Consider the following 19,655-nt stretch of genomic DNA (forward strand, 5'->3'; position numbering starts at 1 on the left):
TTCCACACATCATAAATTTCAATTAATAGCGTCTGCATAGGGCACCACATTTTGCCGCAACATCGTTGACCCAGTGTGCGAAGGTGCCCTTTTGTACCCCTCTCTCCAATTCCCCCCACCACCCCTTTTGACCCAGGAGAGACGGTGGGTTGTTGTCGAAAGGACTAATCACCGGAGGGGTCCTTCATTGGCGTGTAAGTGGAGAAGTTCTCGTTACACGCTACAACCTCCCCCGGTTCGTCGCCTGGTGCAGAAACGAGCGGCACGAAGTCTGCTTTTTCGCATCGAACAAACGCTTGTTACAGAGAGGGTAGAGCACACACACACACACACACACGCAAAAAACGGAACCAAAATCGTGCCAAATTGGAAGATTGAGCACTGAGGCTGGAAATGGACAGAGCAGGTGGAGAGAAATTCTGCTAAAAAGTGCCAATAAACTACCCACAAAAACCCTTTGGAACGTGTCGCATTTGTGGCACACCATTCACGTTAACAGTGTCCGATAGACCGCGCACGGAACCGAACAGCGCAGTAAAGAGGGCATTCAATCAATTTTATGTCGCAGAGGTAAATAGATTGTGTTCCGTTTCGATAGCACTTACGTTAACTGGAATGCTTGTCAAGCAATCGTTCTATGGGCAACTGGTCTCAATGACTGTCATACCCTAACGATGTCCAAACACATGGTGATACCGAAACCTGATTCAGCATTAAGCAGGGGGTTTGAAGGACACATTATTTAACGAAGAAAAAAAAAATGCAAAATTAAATAAACACTCCAAAACACGTCTCCTGAAATGGACTTCTCTATTCATGGCTCACATTAAATAGGCAAATTAAATCGCTATTGATTATTTATGAACCTTTTTATGCGACACGGCGTCAAGGATGGATTGATCAATACTTTTTCGTATACACTTGATTGGCTATAATTATTCAAAAAAAGAAACCAAAACGAAGCTATGTCCCCTTGGAGAAGGAAGGAAGAGACAAAAATATATTCTACAACATAGCCAAAATTTGCCAAAGTAGTATGACGCCAGCACCGCCAGAACCTCCGTCCGTTTCCCGTTTTTGTCCCAAAACCTCGTGGCTCTATAGTGTCGTGAACCTTTCCTGGCTGGCTCAAGCGAGCGCTGGAACGTTTCCCACTCCAGCAAAAAGTCATTCCAACAGCCTTAGGTGACTCGACACCTTCCCCAATGTGTATGTGTGTGTGTGTGTGTGAGTCCAGGTCTATAAACATCCGGACACTATCCGTAGGTCTGTCTCGTGGTTTCGCTCGGCCCTTCTCTCTTTTTTTTGGCACCGAATGTTTCCCATCTCGTGCCACAGGGGCTAGGAATAACCGACAAGGGATATGATAAATTTGTTGGCGGCAGGTGCCCGCGTTTTTGCACAACACGAGCCTGGGTGTTGACACACCTGTCAGTGGAGTGTATTTTATTTCATTTTTTTTAGTTGAAGCATCAGCTCCAGCCAACCCTTTTTTTTGCGCCACCGCTGCGATGCCACGTCCGCCAAATGACGTGACCTAACAGAAGCTCTCGCCCAATCGGAGGGGTTGGGAGACGATGGGAATGTTTTGCGGGCCGCGAACATTATCTAGCACAGATAATTTGCAGACATCGGGTCGGATCTGTGTCAACTGTGGCGGTTGTCGTGGGATCGTTTCGATGGCACCGATTTAGAGGAACAACATCACCCCTGGTGTAGAGCTTTTAGAGAAAAAGATTCCGGGCAAACACCATGTGTTTGGGAAATAATGCAGAAGTTGAGGTGCGTTTTAAATAATTAAAGAAGCAATTTTTGGGCAGAAATATTTAATTTTCAGCATACTTATTGTCGACTTTTCTAGAATGAACCCAAATTGGCACTCCTACTTGCGGTGCCACGCGTTCTACTATTTTTACAATGTTGTCGTGTCTGCGTGTAATAGATAGTGGCCGCAGCATATTGCCCCACCGTCCACTCACACACTCACACCGACATACGCCATAAATTGTATTGTGGTTTCTAATTGTCCTGCCCTCTCCTTTTTTTGTCCGTAAGGTAAAACACCTTTCGGAAGCCCTACCGGCGGACCGCTTGAAACCCGCATTCGCCTGACCCTAAAACCCCACACAGCCGGCAAAGCTGCTGCGTGCGTGGTACCAAACGCAACGGAACGCTACCATGAGTGTGACATATGGCATTAGTGCACGTCTATATTTGCGAAGGCACTCCAAGTACATGCGACAGTATGCAGGGTTGGTTTTAGCACATCGCACCGACCGAAAAAAGGGACTCCCATAAACTGGTATGAAATGGTACTGTAGTAGGGTTAAAAAAAACTCACACACACACTCCAAAGTGGGAAGTAAAATAGACAGCCCAGAGCAGCTACATTGGTGCTACAGCTAGACGCAAGAATTTATATATCTGTGTGTGCGTTTGTGTTACGAAATATTTATGGAAAAATCGATGCTACCAGGCGCTGTGTTTGTGTGCGCTTCTGATTCAACATCAACCAAAAAGGAGTTTTTCCGGACGGGCAAAATTACTCCCGCCCGTTACATAAGAAGTCGGCTGCGAACAGCCACCGAAAAGAAGAAAAAAAAACAACAAGGCACCATGAAAAGTCCCCAAACGGCACCACCAACCGGCACTGGCTGCGCTGACGTGCGTAAGCTGATCCGGTGCCGGTGTCGCGTGTGCGTTGAGTGCGATGAGGTTCGTTTTTGCTCCTTTGCGTTTGCCTTTGCGTTTGTGTGTCAGATGTCACCAGTCGATTCCACCGTGGGCGATAATAATATGACTAAGGCTGACGTTTTTTCGTGGACTGTCGTCTATACCACTGCTAACAAAATGCGTGACCACATCTCGTTGTGCCTGCAGTTGAAAGTGTGTACACGCAATGGCGGAAAAGTGCCACCTCACCGCTGGCAAAGGTGATGCGGACGGAAACGGAATGGGGAAAAATGACGAGAGCCAATCGAGCACTTGGCATTGAAGGACAAATGAGTTTGTTGTGTGAACTGTGTTTTTAAAAGAGCTTAAAGTCTCCAAATTCTTAATGTGTCTCCTATCCAATAATTGATTCAATTATTGAACTATGCTTTGGACAGTTTTAAAGCTAAAAACGTTGATGAGGTAGCGGAATTTGGGGCAAGTGTGCCATACGGGGCAAGAGTGCCACCAAGCATTTGTCCTTAAAAACTTTAATTTAATGATCAATTGTGTATACAGTTGGTTGCTTTCCAATGACTAGGTATTCTGAGCCTAATTTCATATAGACCAATCGATATTTCCCATTGTTTTAAACTGATTTATATTGAGTTTCAAAAGTGAGCAGAATATTATAATTTTTTAATCCAACCAAATAAGCTCTCAAAAATCGTGCGAACAATCAACCGAGAAAATATTTACACCACCGTATAGCTGAGAAAACGTGAAATTTTTTGTGGGTTTAGTTCAAAAAATAAATTCTTTTTGTCACTGAAAAATTCAATTTCAAAAAAGTTACAACTTTTGAGGCAAGTGTGCCATCTCTGTTTGGGGCAAGTGTGCCACCATCTTTCATAGGCGCGAGCTGTCAAAAATGTAAACATTGTTGTAGCGTGCTGCAGAATGGTGCGCTATTGTGAGCGGATTCCACCCCGGAAAAACAGAACAGTAACAAACCATATTGTGGTACAGTTGGTGGTCAAAAAGGGTTCATTGAGGACTAAATACATGTAGGAATACATATACTAGTGGTATAAACGTAATAATTTCCAATTATCTAAGAAACACGGTTATTTTAACCAGGTGGCCGTCTTGCCCCATACGAGTGGCACTCTTGCCCCATAGCCCAAAAAACAACGTCTTTTTGGACCCTTTTTAAAACGCTTCAAAAACTGTTTTGTTTGCACTTTTTTCAAGCGAAACTCATTTATAAGTGAGGAAATAGATGTAAAATGGTTATGAGATTTAAATCGGCTTTTGAAAAACACGTTTTAGTGAGTTATAACTTGAAATGCTTAAGGTGGCACACTTGCCCCAAGTTCCGCTACTGCATTATTTCATCTATCCTTAGAGATCAGTCCTTATTCTTGAAAAATAGCGACTGCTATAAGACATACAGCTATAAGAAAGCAATATCAATTAGATTGAAGAGACAACTAATAAGCTTCTAAAGCTTGTTTGTTTCATTCGTTTTGCTCAACGCATCAATATTAAAAGAAAGCGTAACAAAACATGTGTTTTTTATTCAGCATTATTTAATTGCTTTTGTGTAGCTCGTATTTGATTTTGAATACAATCAGAACGAGATAATCTAACAAAAAATTGATAAAAGTTGATCATATTTTTAGGAGTGAAGTTACAGCGTAGTTATTTTTATGTAATCTTCTGCACGATGTATTGTTGGGAACGGTTTGGGGATTAATGCTATACCGATTCCTACGACTGTCGTCCTTTTATTATTTAAGATTGACCTAAAAAATTACCCCTGATCGCGGACGAAAGTCGATAACTTTTACCTGATTGGATAATATGCTCGAATCTACCAATGGATATGTTTTACACCGCTGGGTATTTTTCTCTAACGATGGATAGCTTTCCGATTCGAGTGGCGACTCAGGCAGCGCTCTGGGACCTATCGAACGAGACAAACAAACACGACTCTGTTCGATAGGTGCTCTGTCAGCTGTTCGATGTCTTATAGACCTGTCATGATGCACTGCAATACGCCTATCTTTTCATCTCGAAAATGAAGCATTTTAATAGTTTCAATAAATATCCATGTGCAGGGGGAAAGATTCAAAAAATAATTTACTAGTTATTCACATCAAAAATCACATACAAATCATTCAAATTTAATATTGAAAAATGTAAACAAACGTCCATGCGAGAACACATACAGTGCATACACATATGTACAGGCAATATTTTAATACGTTTCAAACCTTTATATATGATGTTATAATTGATTGTGAAGGATTACAATAATTATTGATAGCTGTTTTAAATGTTTTGCACGCAATTTTAAGAATAAAAAAGGACATATTACGTAAACAAACTTGAAAATGTCCCGAATTGAATTCTATTTACTGTAGCTGTGAAGCGTTTGACAGTCAAGGTACCCACAGCGCAGTTGGGTATCGAACATCACATCACTGACATGTTGACTCGATGTTTGCTTTGTTTGTTTATTTGTTTGTGTCTGACAGTGCACCTCCATATGATTATATGGGTCTGTTTATGTCGGATGTCGTGTTCGATTGCTGCTAGAGCGCCGCCTCAGTGGCGAATCAACAAAAGAAATTACCTTAGACAGTACCGAACTGTAGGCTATCTAGGTGGAGCGGGAAAACGGTAGTTACGTGAGCAAAGGTACCTTTGGCGACCATCAGCCTCAGTCAACATACAATGCAATAAAATTATTGCATGAAAATTATAAAACATGTATTTGACGATAGCAGAGTAATTGAAGTGAATTTGAGTTAATGACTAAAAATAATCATTGTGTTACCCGATTTAAAAATAATCATTGGGTGACTCCCCGGAGCCATCCGTAATCGACACGGTCTCTTTCAGGTCGGCCAACAGTAGCTTCTATAGGTGCAACAGTTCCAGTAGATGCAAACTTCATTCCTTTCCACTGGCAAACCGAACGGATAGCAAAGAGTCTTATTGTAAAAATACAAACAGATCCAACAGGAATTTTGTTAACCGGCTAATAATAGGCTATCCCATCGGATGTTGATTTTCGTTCACGATCAGGCCCATTGGCTCTTTTAGCAGAAAAAGTCCTATTTAGTTCCGTCCTTAAAGACCGTATTGCTTGAGGAAAACTCTTTTGGATGCTCAAACATATTCCAACTTAAACCCTGCAGCTTGGGCTCAACTACTGTATTTCTTACGCAAATAACGAAGAGTTTATCATACATTCTGTTTAAAGAATTTATTACAATGAAGTACGATTCCATAGGCCATATTTTTGTTGGCAAATTTTTCCACTTCCATCGAAAACAAGTGTTAAAAAAGATTCGCCAATCTTTATGCGTTCACACACCATTGTAATTGGATAGAATTATCGTAATTTTACAAAATAGCTCGAAAAATACGGGTTCTTGGTGTAAGAAATGCACATGTGCTTGGGAGCATTCAAAAAATATGTTAAATCACGAAAAACAAGGAACAGATATTCCCCTTTACATGCTTTTATTGCGGACCGGAGGCAATAGCGTATCTCTAATATAAGCGTATGTCGAATTTAGAAGTTTTCAATGAAATAATAGCTTATTTTTGTATGAGTTTGCTTTAAGTGGTTGAATTTAGCTACTAAATGAGTTCATTTATCTGATTTCAACTGAATGTTACAATTTTGTACATTTTAATTTTTTTAAATTCGACCGAAATGGAATTTATTTGTGATTTGACAATAAATGTGTCAAATCAGTACAATTTGCGTTTAACGCGTACAGCGTTTATCGGGGACCATTTCTCTTGGCCTGCTAAAAGATTGCAAGTATTATTATCCATCCAGCGATTGATAACATGGATTGCTCGAAAAAGATTCACCGATGACTTCCTAGACTTCCTCAGTGAAAAAAAAATTGGCTGATATTTTCAAGCAGAATATAAAAGCAGCAACTGAGGATGTGAAAACGCGGCTATACAGGAAGACCTTCTGAGATTTGGAGGCACGCGGCTTATTCTAAATTTGTTTGAAATTGGACAGTTCTTTGAGCTACTGATTGACAAATCAATTGTCTTTGCAAAGTAACTTATTTTTTGGTATATTATATAAAACCTTTAGCTTCAATCTGAATAACTTCGTATGTTAAAATCTCTGCCAGGACTCTAATTTTTAAACATTTTCTTCGCGAAGCAAATAATAGTTGTTATATTGCTAAGCAGTGTAAGGAAGTTGTTATGTTTGATTGCAATGTAAAATTTAAAAAATGCAGTAAAACAATCTCTCCACAAACACACATTTGCTTTGTCAATTATTTTCTACTCGAGCGATAATTACCTTTTCTGTTAACGTTATCCGAAATATGAAGCACAACTATTGAGTAGAGAATATTCCATCGCTTCACCGCATCAGGTCATGCTTCAAATTGGGGAAGGGGTGTTTTTGTGGGTAAGTAGTGGTGCAGGGGTGGAAGGGAGCCACACTAAGAAGGTTCTGACATCATTGGAAGCTAATTAACAACAACGTACGAGACACGACACTTTATCATTTTTTCCCCGCTGGCTCGCACTGATTGCTTGCACCACTTTCACTCACAGCAAACAGAATACAACAACAGAGCTGCTGCTGCCCTTTTTATTTAAATACCTTCACGCTACCCTCTTTTCACGGGCTGCCAATTTTTGCCTTCACGTTCAAATAGCACCACACACAGACACTCTGCACGCTCGACAACAAGGGAAAGGTGCAATCACATTATTTTATTTCCACGCACTACACAGGGTTTTGAGGACCGCTTGACACTTGCCGCTGGCTAATCGATTTGCAACACCGTACCATTTCGCACACTCTAGGAATGCATCACATCATAAGCCAGCACACACACACTACCGCATACGAATTGCCACTTGTTTAGTTTTGCAATATTGCACTGCCATTACATTTCACTATCGCGATCATTCAACACTACATTCACCATTTGTGCGAAACGCGTATCAGCAACTGCACAGAAATGGATGAGATTTATTATCAGTGGGAATGGTGGGAGCCACAATTTAATATCAATCGCGATACGGACTGACGTCTTCTTCCTATGCCCCCTCCCCCCTGAAAAGCACACAATTGCACACGTTGAATATTTAAACGAGACGGAGAGCGCATGGATCCCAACTGCTGCACGTAACAGCTGACGTAAAATACTGCTCTCCCGGAAAACTCCCCTCGGAAGCTGCAAAGAATTCTGCAATGAAATTCCCCCCACAGCGTACGTGACGGTGGTGGTGGTTGATGAATAAATAAGGAGTGAAAGGAGTGTTTCCTTGCTGCATTGCACACCCTTGAAAACTGCAGCCCTTCGGCACAGCATCATCGATGCCGAAGGCGAAAGCGATAGCCTAGAAGATAACGGTGTGCATCCTGTTCACACGAGTGCGCTTATCATCGCACCGAATTCATCGCTTGATTGAAGCGCGGCAACGGAAGCGAAGAAGGAAGTGAAAATAGCAGTAGAAAACAGAACAATCGGAGATGTCCGCCCAGCCCACTCCCGTGTAACAGCGCTGCCTTTCCGTTTTTCTTCTTGCTCGCTCGCTAATCGACGCTGTGTCCTCACGTTTGTTGGGACGTTACGGGCCTTCACAGTTTCTCCCCACAGTCTTGTTTCACTTTCTGGCTCATTGACACAGTTTTTGCACGCTCCCGGGGCATGCAGTTTGCCGTCGTCTGCAAGATTCCGGGGTCTGTTCGTAACCTTTAGGAGAGAAAAACATCTTCCACTCCACACAAAGGCACAAGGCGCGTCAGCAGAAATTCGACGTCCCCGAACCGGATGCTGCTGCTGTTGCAGCCACACCACACCGACAAACTTGCTTGACTAACACACATACACACAAACACATACAGACACTAACACAAAAGGATGTTGCTCGGTGTTCCTTGCTGCCTGGCCTTGAGATGCATCGCGTTGTCCGAGCGCTGGAAAAACGGTGTCATCCCGCGCACAGCTCTCGCTGCGGAGCGACGACGAAGCAGAACGCCTCCTCCGTGACCTCTAGCACAAACAAGGTGAGCATGGTGCGTGCGTGCGTGCGTGTCGCTGAGTCTAATTATACTATCCAAACCTCCGAAAGGGTGTTAACTGGGTTGGGGAGATCAAAGCGATGGAACCATCCGGTGGTACATCAAACGAAGCTTCCTCACCGGGGCGGAAAATGGTTTGGTTTGGTTGGGTTGAGTTGACAGTCTAAAGATCCCGTGCGCCAATCGGCAGAACATGTGTATCCCGAGCAACGTGTCACGGACACGTTGTGAGCTTACCGGGACCAAAAGATGGTAAACAAGGCAAGGTAATAATGTGTAATGCGTGAGCCTGGTGTACTGAACTGTGCGTGTACGTCATCGTTTTGCTCCCCCTTTTAACGGGCACGTCATTTACAAACCAAGGCAAGGCAAGAAGAGAACAAAAAAAAACACACACACACACAACAACAAGCTGCTCGCGAACTAATCCGGACGACCCGTGTGCTGACGTTCAACTTTCCACACTAAACATGTCAGTTTTTCATGACGCGTTGCCGTCTCCGAGGACTCCCAAAACGCACGCTCTCACCCACTCTCGAAACCGCTCGCGCTCTCACACTGCTTCCCGCTCGCAACGATTTGTGTATCTTCTGGCCTGTGTCATCCGTGGGTATTCCCATGTTTCGATGAGGAACTGCCAGAAAAAAAACACTCACACACACGCACAAGACACACGAGAACTGTCAAAAAACCCGTCCCGTTCGAAACGCCTGCGCCCTGTACGTATCGCTCAGCCACCCTCTCTTGCTCCGTTTTGGGGGAGAATGGGAAAAAACGTACGACCCGTTACGTACGAGCTTTTCCTCTGTTGTTCCACTCGCTGGAAAAAGCCTGCTCCGGAGCGTACTCTAACGCTCTCCCTTTCTCTTTGATGCTCTCTTCGGGAAAGCTGCGTTTGGATGGCTGCTCATGACGTTTTGGAGCGCTGTGGACCGAGCATGCACGCTGGCATACAGCCAGCCAGGCAGGCAGGTCAGAATCGGTCCCATCTTAGCGCCCCTGACTGCTTCCTTCACATTAAAGCTTATTAAAGCAAAGCACGATACCGCCACACGGAAGGGCATTGTTTGAGACCGAGCTGCAACTGTATCAAAATTTAAGTAATGATTATTGGATCGGTTTAGATTACCGGGCGGGCGCTGGTGCGTGCGTAGGAGGGTTGTATAGTAGGTTTAGCGTGAAAAATCGTTGCATTAAATCTTGGCCTAATGCTCGCACGTGAAGCCTCAGAGAGAGGGGGAACAACGCGCGAAGCATGTAATCTAAATTAAGCCTCAAAAGGAACCTTGTTTAGTGTGGTTCATGTTGCTTTGTGGTGAGAAAGGCTAGGATTACATCTTTACAGGTACAAGGTAGTGAAGTAGAAACAGTAATACATTTCTCGAATCTGTGGTATAAACATCAACCAATTAGGAGGCTCAATAGAAGATTATAAGACAATTTTCTTCAAGATTTGGGCATTAAAGTTTGATTTTATTGCTTGAAGATCCAATATGTTGCTATGCAAGGTAATTTAGCAAGTGCACCTCAGATACTCATCATCTCTGTACAATAGATTCTATCGAAAGTGGAGTTTAATATATAAACTCTTCTTCAAACTAACCTTTAATGTAATCTTTAGTGTCTTCAAATTCTATAAGACTAAGTTACAGCTCGGGCCTTGATAGCTTAAAAGTCAATTCTAAAAATCAATAACACAGATCTGAAAGTAGCAAGTGATCTCAAGATTTAGATATTATTGGGTCTTAACTATATGACCTGAGATTCTTATACTATAAAGTAAAGCATTCATATATTCTTGCAATCGTATCCTCGTTATTTCACTTGAATATTTCATGTCTCCAAAAAGACGTTCGCGCAATATTCTGAAATTTTTTAAAATTTAGCACTTCAACCTTTGCATAGCATCTTGGATTATTTGGATTTCTCAAAATAACTAGAAAGAGTACTGGGTGGACTGTGGCACTGCTTTTGGTAGTGTGGACGGCAGACGATTTTGATTGAGATTGGTAGAGAAAATTGATATCTGAGCATTTTCGATGATCGGTAAGTTTCCCCGACTATCAAACAAAGATTTGGCAGAATACATTTGAAAAAAAGACCTGTAGTAATTTCTGGAGCTTCGAATCACCTACCCTAGAGGGCTAGATTTTGTTCCGAGTGAGATTCAACAGATTCAGCCGGTCTGCTGGTACAGTCGTCAACTCGTACGACGTAACAACATGCCCGTCATGGATTCAAGTCCCGAATAGACCGTGCCCCCATACGTGGGACTGACTAACCTGCTTTGGTAACAATAAGTCATTGAAAGCCAAGCTCACTTCACTAGTGGGTACAGGCAGGTCTTGACCGAAGGCGATTGTTGTGCCGAAGAAGAAGAAGAGATTCAAGACAGTAAATTCAATTCAATCATCGAGCTAGAAGGACTTGGTAGGTACATCAAATCTAGATGTTCGATACGCTGCTGTGTCTCACGAAGAGGACCAATCATTCGCATGGCACATCGAAAAAGCTCGGTACGTAATTTGCTTGATACAATATTACTCTATCTAAAATCTCATGTCTACAGTCAAGGCTCAAACAGGACTTTAACTGTCTCAAATATTATAAGCGCGCTATTTCACTACATCATGGCCTGGTTCAATTAATTTACAAGAGATTTTAAAAATCAAAGCTTAAAGATGGTGATTTACTCTACGATTTGAATACTCGCAACATTCCCCGTCAAAGAACCACCAAAGTTGACACATTGAATTCATCAGACGTAGGTAGCTTGCTTGCCTTCGCAAACATGCCTTCGTTTGCCTTCACATCCTGGTGCTAATCAATTTACACGCCGATAAGTCAAGCGGGTGATGAAAATCGCCCTTTTCCCGCCCATAGCCTACGGACCCCTGCATGCAGCTCCACGACACACGACGGGCGAGACAAATGTCTTCCAATCATCGCAGATCGATCGAATAAATAAAGCCAAATTCATGCAAATGCGGCGCGAAAACCGTTCATCACGGCTCGCTGATTTCCGGAACCGGGCAAACAATAACAACAAACATAGCCAGCGGGGCAAAAAGAAGAGAGAGAGAGAGAGAGAGAGAGAGAGAGAGAGAGAGAGAGAGAGAGAGAGAGCAGGCGTACACATCCTTGATTAAATTTCATCACGTTTTATCACACGGTTGTGCGGTAGCGCTCTAGCCCAACAGAGAACAGATCATTGTGCTCTCACACCCCATCCGGTACAAGGCCGAATTAATCCTTACGAAATGATGGGGCTCATTTGGGGCCGGCGTGACGCATTGGACCGGCGTTACAATCGCGGAGTTTTGTTTCGTTCGACCCGGCCCTGATCAATCATCGCACGTACATCCGGTAGAACACGTCGCTGCCGGGCGTATGGCTGTGTCTGCCCATTTTCCGGCAGGTTTCCGCTTCCCCTGGCTCCCTGGATCGACATATGGAAAGCGGAACAATTTTCCCATAATGGTGTTCGTTCCGTTTCCCTCTTCCGTCGCCTGACTCCGTAATGGGTGTTCTAGGGAACGGCGGGCTGGGATGGTCCAAGAGGCGAACAGTCCAAAATCGTCCAAACACAACCACGGATGGTCTTCCACTGCACAAGCTTTCAGCACTGTCCCACCACCCCGACGTGCCCTTGTTGAGGAGGTGATGGTAAAAGTTGTGTGTGTCCTAATTTTGCACAGTTTCTCGCTTCTCGTTCTTGTGCCCGGCGGGCGTTGTAGCGAACGGAAACGGATGTAGCAGCCTATGGACATCTCTCTTCCAGGGTAGATTGGGTGGAAAAGTCACAGGAGGACAAAAAAAAGGATTGCAATAGCGGCATTTCAACTCCAAAATGGAAAAAATGGAAAGAATCCAAAACGTACTGAGATAGGATCGTTGTACCGAAAATGAAAATTCGTATGCAGGGCACGACTATGATGTTGAACTTTCGTAGGCTCTCAATGCCCCATACGCGAAGCCACAGAGCCACAGAGTCCCAGGACTGCTACTCCCACTGGTTTATGTATCGTTCTTCGTTTTTATTTTTCTTGTGAAAAACGATCATTCCCCTTCCGTTGCGACCTTGCCAGCAGTTTCCATGCCCAATGGCGGCAGACGACAGCATTTGAACAAAAAAAAAAGAGTTGGTGGTAGAAAAGCGGATGCTTCAGAACGATTTCAGTGCTGCAACAAAAAATGGGAGAAAAGATGCATCGAACAATCTGTAGTGGGTCGTGCAGTGGTAGTAGTAGTAGTAGTATTAGTAGTGTGCCACATGCCACAGTACTGTAGCGGTCCCGGAATCGATCGAATCTTCCGACGGTGGCTGCTTTGATTCCATACTGTATCGTCAGGGCATAAAACCGCGTAAGGAGAGCTAATTTATATGCTCCATCTTTGGGGGCTTTTAGTTCTCTGGTGGTTTTCTAATTTATTTTCGTTTTTTTTTTTGTGGACATTGCTATACGTACTATAGTTTGCATGTTTCTGATTGCTCGGAACGGTGTCCTACTGCTAGCAAAGATCGAAATCCTGTGGGAGTTCCTATCGGAGACTTCGATTGGAGGTTGGTTTTGAAATAGAACTAGAGAAGGAATCTCGGGGTAGTTTGCTAGTTGTGAAATTGGCTAATCGTGGCTATGACAAACATGGCTTTTAGCAAATTTTCATGGCGTTTTGGCACTCTCCATCCCGTACTATTACGAAATGTGATAAGGCATCACTTAAGGGATTCGATTAGGAGGAGGTATTTCCCACGCCCACAAACTAATTAGTGTTCAATAGTTTAAGTGGCATCAGTTGCAAAATTCTGGATCATTCTGATGCTAAAAGCAGAAGAAGTTCTTCAACCTTATCCTAGGCAATTTAAGTTCCTCACTGATGTAAAAACAAGCATAAAAGCTCGAAACAAGGCTATTCATCATCAAAATACATTATTAGATATGAAACCAGTGATTTAGTACTCATACTAAACGTCTGTTCTCGTGGTACAATTGTCAACTAGTACGATTTAACGTACGATGCTTGTCGTGGGTTCAAGTCCCAAATGGTCCATGCCCCCATACGTAGGACTGATTATCCTACTTTGGGTAAATCAATAAGTCACTGAAAGCCAAGCCAAGACTAGTGATACAGGCAGGCCTTGACCCACTACGGTTGTTGTGCCATAGAATAAGAAGAAGAAGAAGAAGAAGAAGAAGAAGAAGAAGAAGAAGAAAAAGAGATACGGAACGCCAACAATTATATCCGCAGAGAGGGACTTCACTTTTCATACATGTATAAATTTTATCGGAAATATAGGAATCCACCAAAACTGAGAAAATAATAAAGGTAAGACGATGTTTTGCTTAACGTTATCATGAACGACAATATTAATGAGATTTGAGATTGATTATTATTCTTTTAAATTTTGATACACTATTTAATATTCACGCCTTTTTGGTGGGTGTTAAGGTGGGCTTATCTTGAACCACCGCTTAGGGCCCTGAGATGGATTTCTGGAAAACCGACATGCGTTCAAATCTATATTGGAACGATAGATTTTTTTACATCATTTTTTATCAGTCCCAGTTTCGTATTCAAATCATGTTTTATCTGACGCGCAACTAACTATCCACAGGCGAAACTGACTTTCGTGCTGAAAGGGTAATTTAATCCAACCACAGATTGCCAAGCAGATGTCACTGGCTAAGGCAGGTCTAGACCACATTCGGTTGTTGCGCGGAAGAAGAAAGAGCAGGAGAAGACATTCATGAAACGCACATCCAATCACTTGCTGATGTAAATAAGATACAAATGGGCTATTACGAGCTATGTCCGACTACCAATAAATAATGGACAATTGGATGTCTCATTCGTGGATGAAATTTACCAGAAGACTCAAGATTCTATCAGAATCCATTTTAGTCAGATAAAGGCCTTTTGTAGTTTAATTTGGAACATTATGTTGAACGAAATGTTGAACATTATTAGAAAAATAAGCCATGACCTGGCAGTAGAGTCTAAGATATGGTTTGAGGATCTACAGCAATGGGGCTGTCCCATGGTACAGTCGTCAAATCGAACGACTCAATAACATGCCCGCCATGGGTTCAAACCTAGAATGGACCGTCCTCCCGTAGCAAGGATTTACTATCCGGCTGCGTGGAAATAAATTAAGTCTCGAAAGCCTGTGTATTATAGGCCGGCATGTCCGCGTAGCGTAGGACGTTACGCCAAATAGAAGAAGAAGAATCTACAGCCATTGATGGCAAAATAAAGCCAATAAAAATCACTGAGTGTCACAGGAACCAAGCTTGTCAAGCGAGCTACCTAAGCTTGGATAAATAAATAAGACAGACATGCTTTATTGCCTGATAACTTGTTCAACCTTAATAACATTAATAGTGCTTAGTTAAACCTTAAGAACCCCTCTCTGCCTCAAACTTCTAGTAAAGCTCGCGTTTGAAGCTTTTCGAGTTATTCCATAGCTTCGACTTCCCCCCCTGTTCCATTACGAATTGTGATGAAATACGAAAAATCAACCTTGGAGATTTACAATTCAATGGAATTGAACTCCACAAGCAACCTGACCATTTTACCAAAACAAAGCTCCGTTCCCATTTTGGCACGTGCAAAACATGTACCAGCTTATTAGCCAAATCCCAATTAAGAGCTGCAAAAAATGTCTTGTTCCTTTCCAAACGTAATAGTATTCCACCCGCACCCGCACAAAGCCTCGGATCAATCGGTTGAAACAGTAGGAGGACGAAGAAAAAAACACACAAAAAGGCTTCATAAAAATACGCGAAAGAAAATCGATTTCGTTTGTGGAGCCTTCAAGAAAGCAAAGAAAGAAAAAAAAACAACTACACAGTAAACCATCAAACGTGGTTCTCTCGCACGGCGCACGCAAGGATCCCCGCAACCAGTCGCACGGATAAAAGGTTCACACAATCAACCGGCCAACAACCCTCCGCGGAAGTATGCGGAAGACCGCGGTGGAGAGCGCATTGCCACAACGCGTCCATCCACTCCCTCCCCTTACTAGACCCGGACTACGGCGATTAAAGGTCGGCTTTTCACACCAGGCACCAGCGCAGGCCGTTTCCTTACGCCGATTACTACCGAATTGCCAACGCACACACACATACACACACACACTGATCCCTTGAATCCACGTGTCCGACAGCACCGTGGCTCGCGCTAATTGTCGCGTGGAGCAATTAAATCATGCACGAGAAAAGGGGAACCACCCGAGTAGAGTCAGTCAGGTGGGTCGGCGGGCTGCTGCAGCAGGTTTACTAAACGGAGCTACTTAGTTTTATTGAGCGCTTTTTGTGTGTGTGTTGCTATTTGGGTAAAGAAGACCAACACTTTTGAAAAGAGACACGTACATCACACACAGAAGCCAGATACATTCACCCTCGCACACATACACACATAAGCGAGCATAGTAAGCAGCGGGCCCGTCAGGACATTAGGCGAGAAAAATCGACGGGACAGTAGAGCCTTCCCACGGCTCCAGACATCGGTCGTCGGTATGTCGAGACTTCGCGGGAACACACACCGCACAACAGTGCGCGTCAGCTCGTCTTCATTCCATTACTCACGCACACTCACACACATAGACACACACACACATCGTCAGTTGGGACACAGGGAGGCGCCAACGCACACTACCAACCCAGTCACCGTCACCAGTAGTAGGCGCTGGTTTAGTAGACCTCTTCTGTGCTTTCTCTCTCCCTCTTTCTCTCTCTCTCTCTCTCTCTCTCTTTCTCTCGCTACATTCTACCGTATATTCTATCAACACACACATCCACGATTACACGTAACACAAACACACACACATTCCCTCAAACAGACACACATACACTCGTACGCCCTTTACAGCGTCACACACCCACAGATGGAACGCGCACCCCTGGAACACCCTGTGTGTACTAGCTACTGCTTCTACTGCTGCTGCCACCTTGCCCTACTTCCTTTTCGCACACACACACACAGGCTAGGTGAAAGCACAGTTTTCACTTTTCCTTTTCTGCTGCCAATTTCCAGCCATTGAATCACACACACACAAGGCGCGTCAAACAAAAAACAAAAAAAACAGCAGCTCGACTTACGAATTTGGCGTGTGGCCCCTTATTTCTTTCCCACGTCGCGATGTTTATGCTGCACGGTTTCTGTGTGCGTGTGTGTGTGTGTATGTGTGGATGGGGCAAAGTCACGGCTTCCAGAACTCCAGGCTCACACCCACATTTTTCAATGCGCACACACACACATATACAGCTCCGTTTTGACAGCGAACAACGTCCGATGTGGCGCCCTTAAAGGGGGGGGGGGCAGGTGAAGAGCGAAGGGACAAGAAGGGAAGGGAAGAGGTACGTTTCCTTTGTGAGGGCAGCAAAAGGGACACGGCTTTCAAAGTCAAACCCCGTCGAACGCGACGCACGGCTGGGAGAGGGCTGGAAACAGGAAAGCATGCGGGTCGAGCAGGAATTTGTTATGTTACAACCTTTTCACCATACAAACTCCCGTCATTTGTGTGTGTGTGAGTGTGTGTGTGTTCTGATCGACCTTATCTATGCTGAGGATGGGATGGGAGGGGAGGAGAATGACGTCCTGTAAGCTGTTCGCCCCATAATCGCCAAGTATCCTGGATCGATTCGTATGGTTCGTGTGTACCTTATCTCAATCCGTTTTGAAGTAACCTTTCCACAGTGCGGGAATGGAAAATCACCCCCTCATTCAAACGTACGCATTCACACACATACACACACACACACACACACACACACATACAAATGGACACTTTAGCCAGCTCGGACCTTCGCCTGACGCGGTCGCACTGAGCTGTGGCACTGATTGGTGGCACTTTAGATTAGCTGCTGGCAGATTTTCACCTTTTGCCTCCCGTCGGGGGTTGAAGTCCACACACACTATCGGAATGCGTGCAAAAGGTGGCAGTGGCAGAGACGGCTTGTAAAGGCCACTTTACCCCGCACAATTTCACCGTGAAAAAACTGAAACCCTGCGCGAGGGTGTGTACCCGGGTATTGAAGCACCAGCAGAACGATGGGAAGGTTATTGCCACCTCATTCACGGTTCCCACTCGGGGTGGTAGCTAGGCATACACTGCTGTTGCTACTTCAGCTGCTGTGGCTGCTGCTGCTGCTGCTATCCATGTTTACTACGATTGTTCTGGTCACAGTGCAGGATCCATTTTCCGCCTCAACATTACAGACACTTCTTGCTGCAGCGAACAAGGGGTGGAATTGATTTTATTCTCCCTTACACCACTGTGCTGGGCTGTGTAACACAGAAAACAGGGCAAAGGGTGGATGGGTGGGTGGCGAAAATGCGTGCGAACCGTACCCGTCGTATGCTTTACTGCGAACGTTTCACCTCGAACTGAAATTCATCATGGCTACTACTGGCCGCTGCGAGTAATGGGGGAGAGTTTAGCGTTCGCCTGTTAGTGTCCGAAGCGCGAGAGAGCCAAACGAGCGTGTGAGAGAGAGAAAGAGTGCGAGTGAGAGCGCACGCTGGAAAAGCTTTCCCAGCGCAAACTTTTCTGACAGGTTTGCAAGTGTACGCGGCACACAAGGAAAATGTGTGCTTCGTTCGTGAGGAGAAAAATCTTCATGTGTGAGAGAGAAGGAGGATGAAATGGTGAGAAAATGTCAAACTGGAAGGGAAACTTTCCGCTCCCACGGTGCGAAAGGGATAGCAATTTGATGAGAGATAATTTGATTGGCAGGAGAAAGCTCCTGCAGCGCGCTTTCGCAATGCAAGGGGATGAAAAACATCGAAAGCGTGTTCGAAAGTTTACTTCCGAAAGGGAAAATTCATCGTCATTAATGTCAACGTTGAAGTTTTATATATAAAAACATCACCAACGAACGGTTTGAAGGACAGCAGACTGAATTGAATTGACTAAATGTCTAAACTAAATGTTGAAGGTTTAAACACATTCTACACCGTCTTTCCTGGTGAAACAATGGTGACTAAAATACTTGAAACTTTTAACTATAAATCAATGCTTCAATCACGCCACAAACACTTGAACCGGAAATCAATCGTGGCAGAACGGAGGATTTGAATGGTCCCGATTAGCAGCGCAATCTTTTCGCTTGAAATCGATAAACCTGCTCGAGGCTACTGTACTACAGTTTCAATTGTGTGAGGGATTACTCGGTGCTCTTAGCGTGGGATAACCTCCGTAAACAGTTAGGAAGCACGTGCCGCATTGGAGCAATGTAAACCGTGATGTGTTGGGCGCTAAATCATCGATCGGATATCGTTTTGGAGTTCATTAAGTGATTAGTTTTTGATTATTCAATGTTAGTGTATACACGTCTTTATCTCAATACAATAGTGCGCACAGTAAGTTGAGAAAATTGCAGCAGTTTTAATATTTTGTACCGTTGTGTACTAAAACTGGCAACACTGCTGATAAGAGGATTGTTTGCTCTCTTCTTCAAATTCCGTACACTTCAATTGGTTGTGAAGTTATCTATACCTAGACTGCCTTAGGCTCATTCACTCAGTCGAAGATTGCAGCTCGAGCCGTTCGTACTCAGCTCAAACCCTGAAGAAGATGAGAATATCCTTAGCTCTCCCAGCCGTGCTGATCTGCTTCCAACTATTCCACCATCTAAAGGTAAGTTCTGTCGATATGAAAGTCTAATAGAATCACTCCAAAATTAACCTAATTTAACCGTAATTGGTACTCCATTCGTTCGATTCCAGCTGCCATCACGCAATGTTTGGTGTGTGATTCTAGTGAACCGGGCTGTGCCGACGGTTCGATGCAGTACGCCCGTAACTGCACCATGGGAAGTGAGGCTTGCTTTACAAGCGTGACCAACGGTGAGGCAATCTAAAGTGAAGTGTTTTATAGCTTGCTTATTAAAAGCTTGTCATATATTAC

The 19,655-nt window shown here is 43.9% G+C and overlaps 1 protein-coding gene across 5 annotated transcripts in view; it reads right to left on the minus strand.

Annotated features, from left to right (window-relative positions):
• Positions 1–18,143, minus strand: part of LOC121598689 — an 87,635-nt gene extending 69,492 nt beyond the window's left edge. For all 5 annotated transcript variants that reach the window (XM_041925901.1, XM_041925900.1, XM_041925899.1 and 2 more), the window contains exons 1-2: positions 17,772–18,143; positions 7,004–7,666 (exon numbers count right to left, since the gene is read on the minus strand). The gene's annotated coding sequence lies outside the window, so the exon portion shown is untranslated. The remainder of the gene's footprint in view (positions 1–7,003; positions 7,667–17,771) is intronic.
• Positions 18,144–19,655: the final 1,512 nt, after the last annotated feature.

This window comes from Anopheles merus, chromosome 3L (genome assembly GCF_017562075.2).
Source record: "Anopheles merus strain MAF chromosome 3L, AmerM5.1, whole genome shotgun sequence".
In the NCBI taxonomy this organism is placed as follows: domain Eukaryota; kingdom Metazoa; phylum Arthropoda; class Insecta; order Diptera; family Culicidae; genus Anopheles; species Anopheles merus.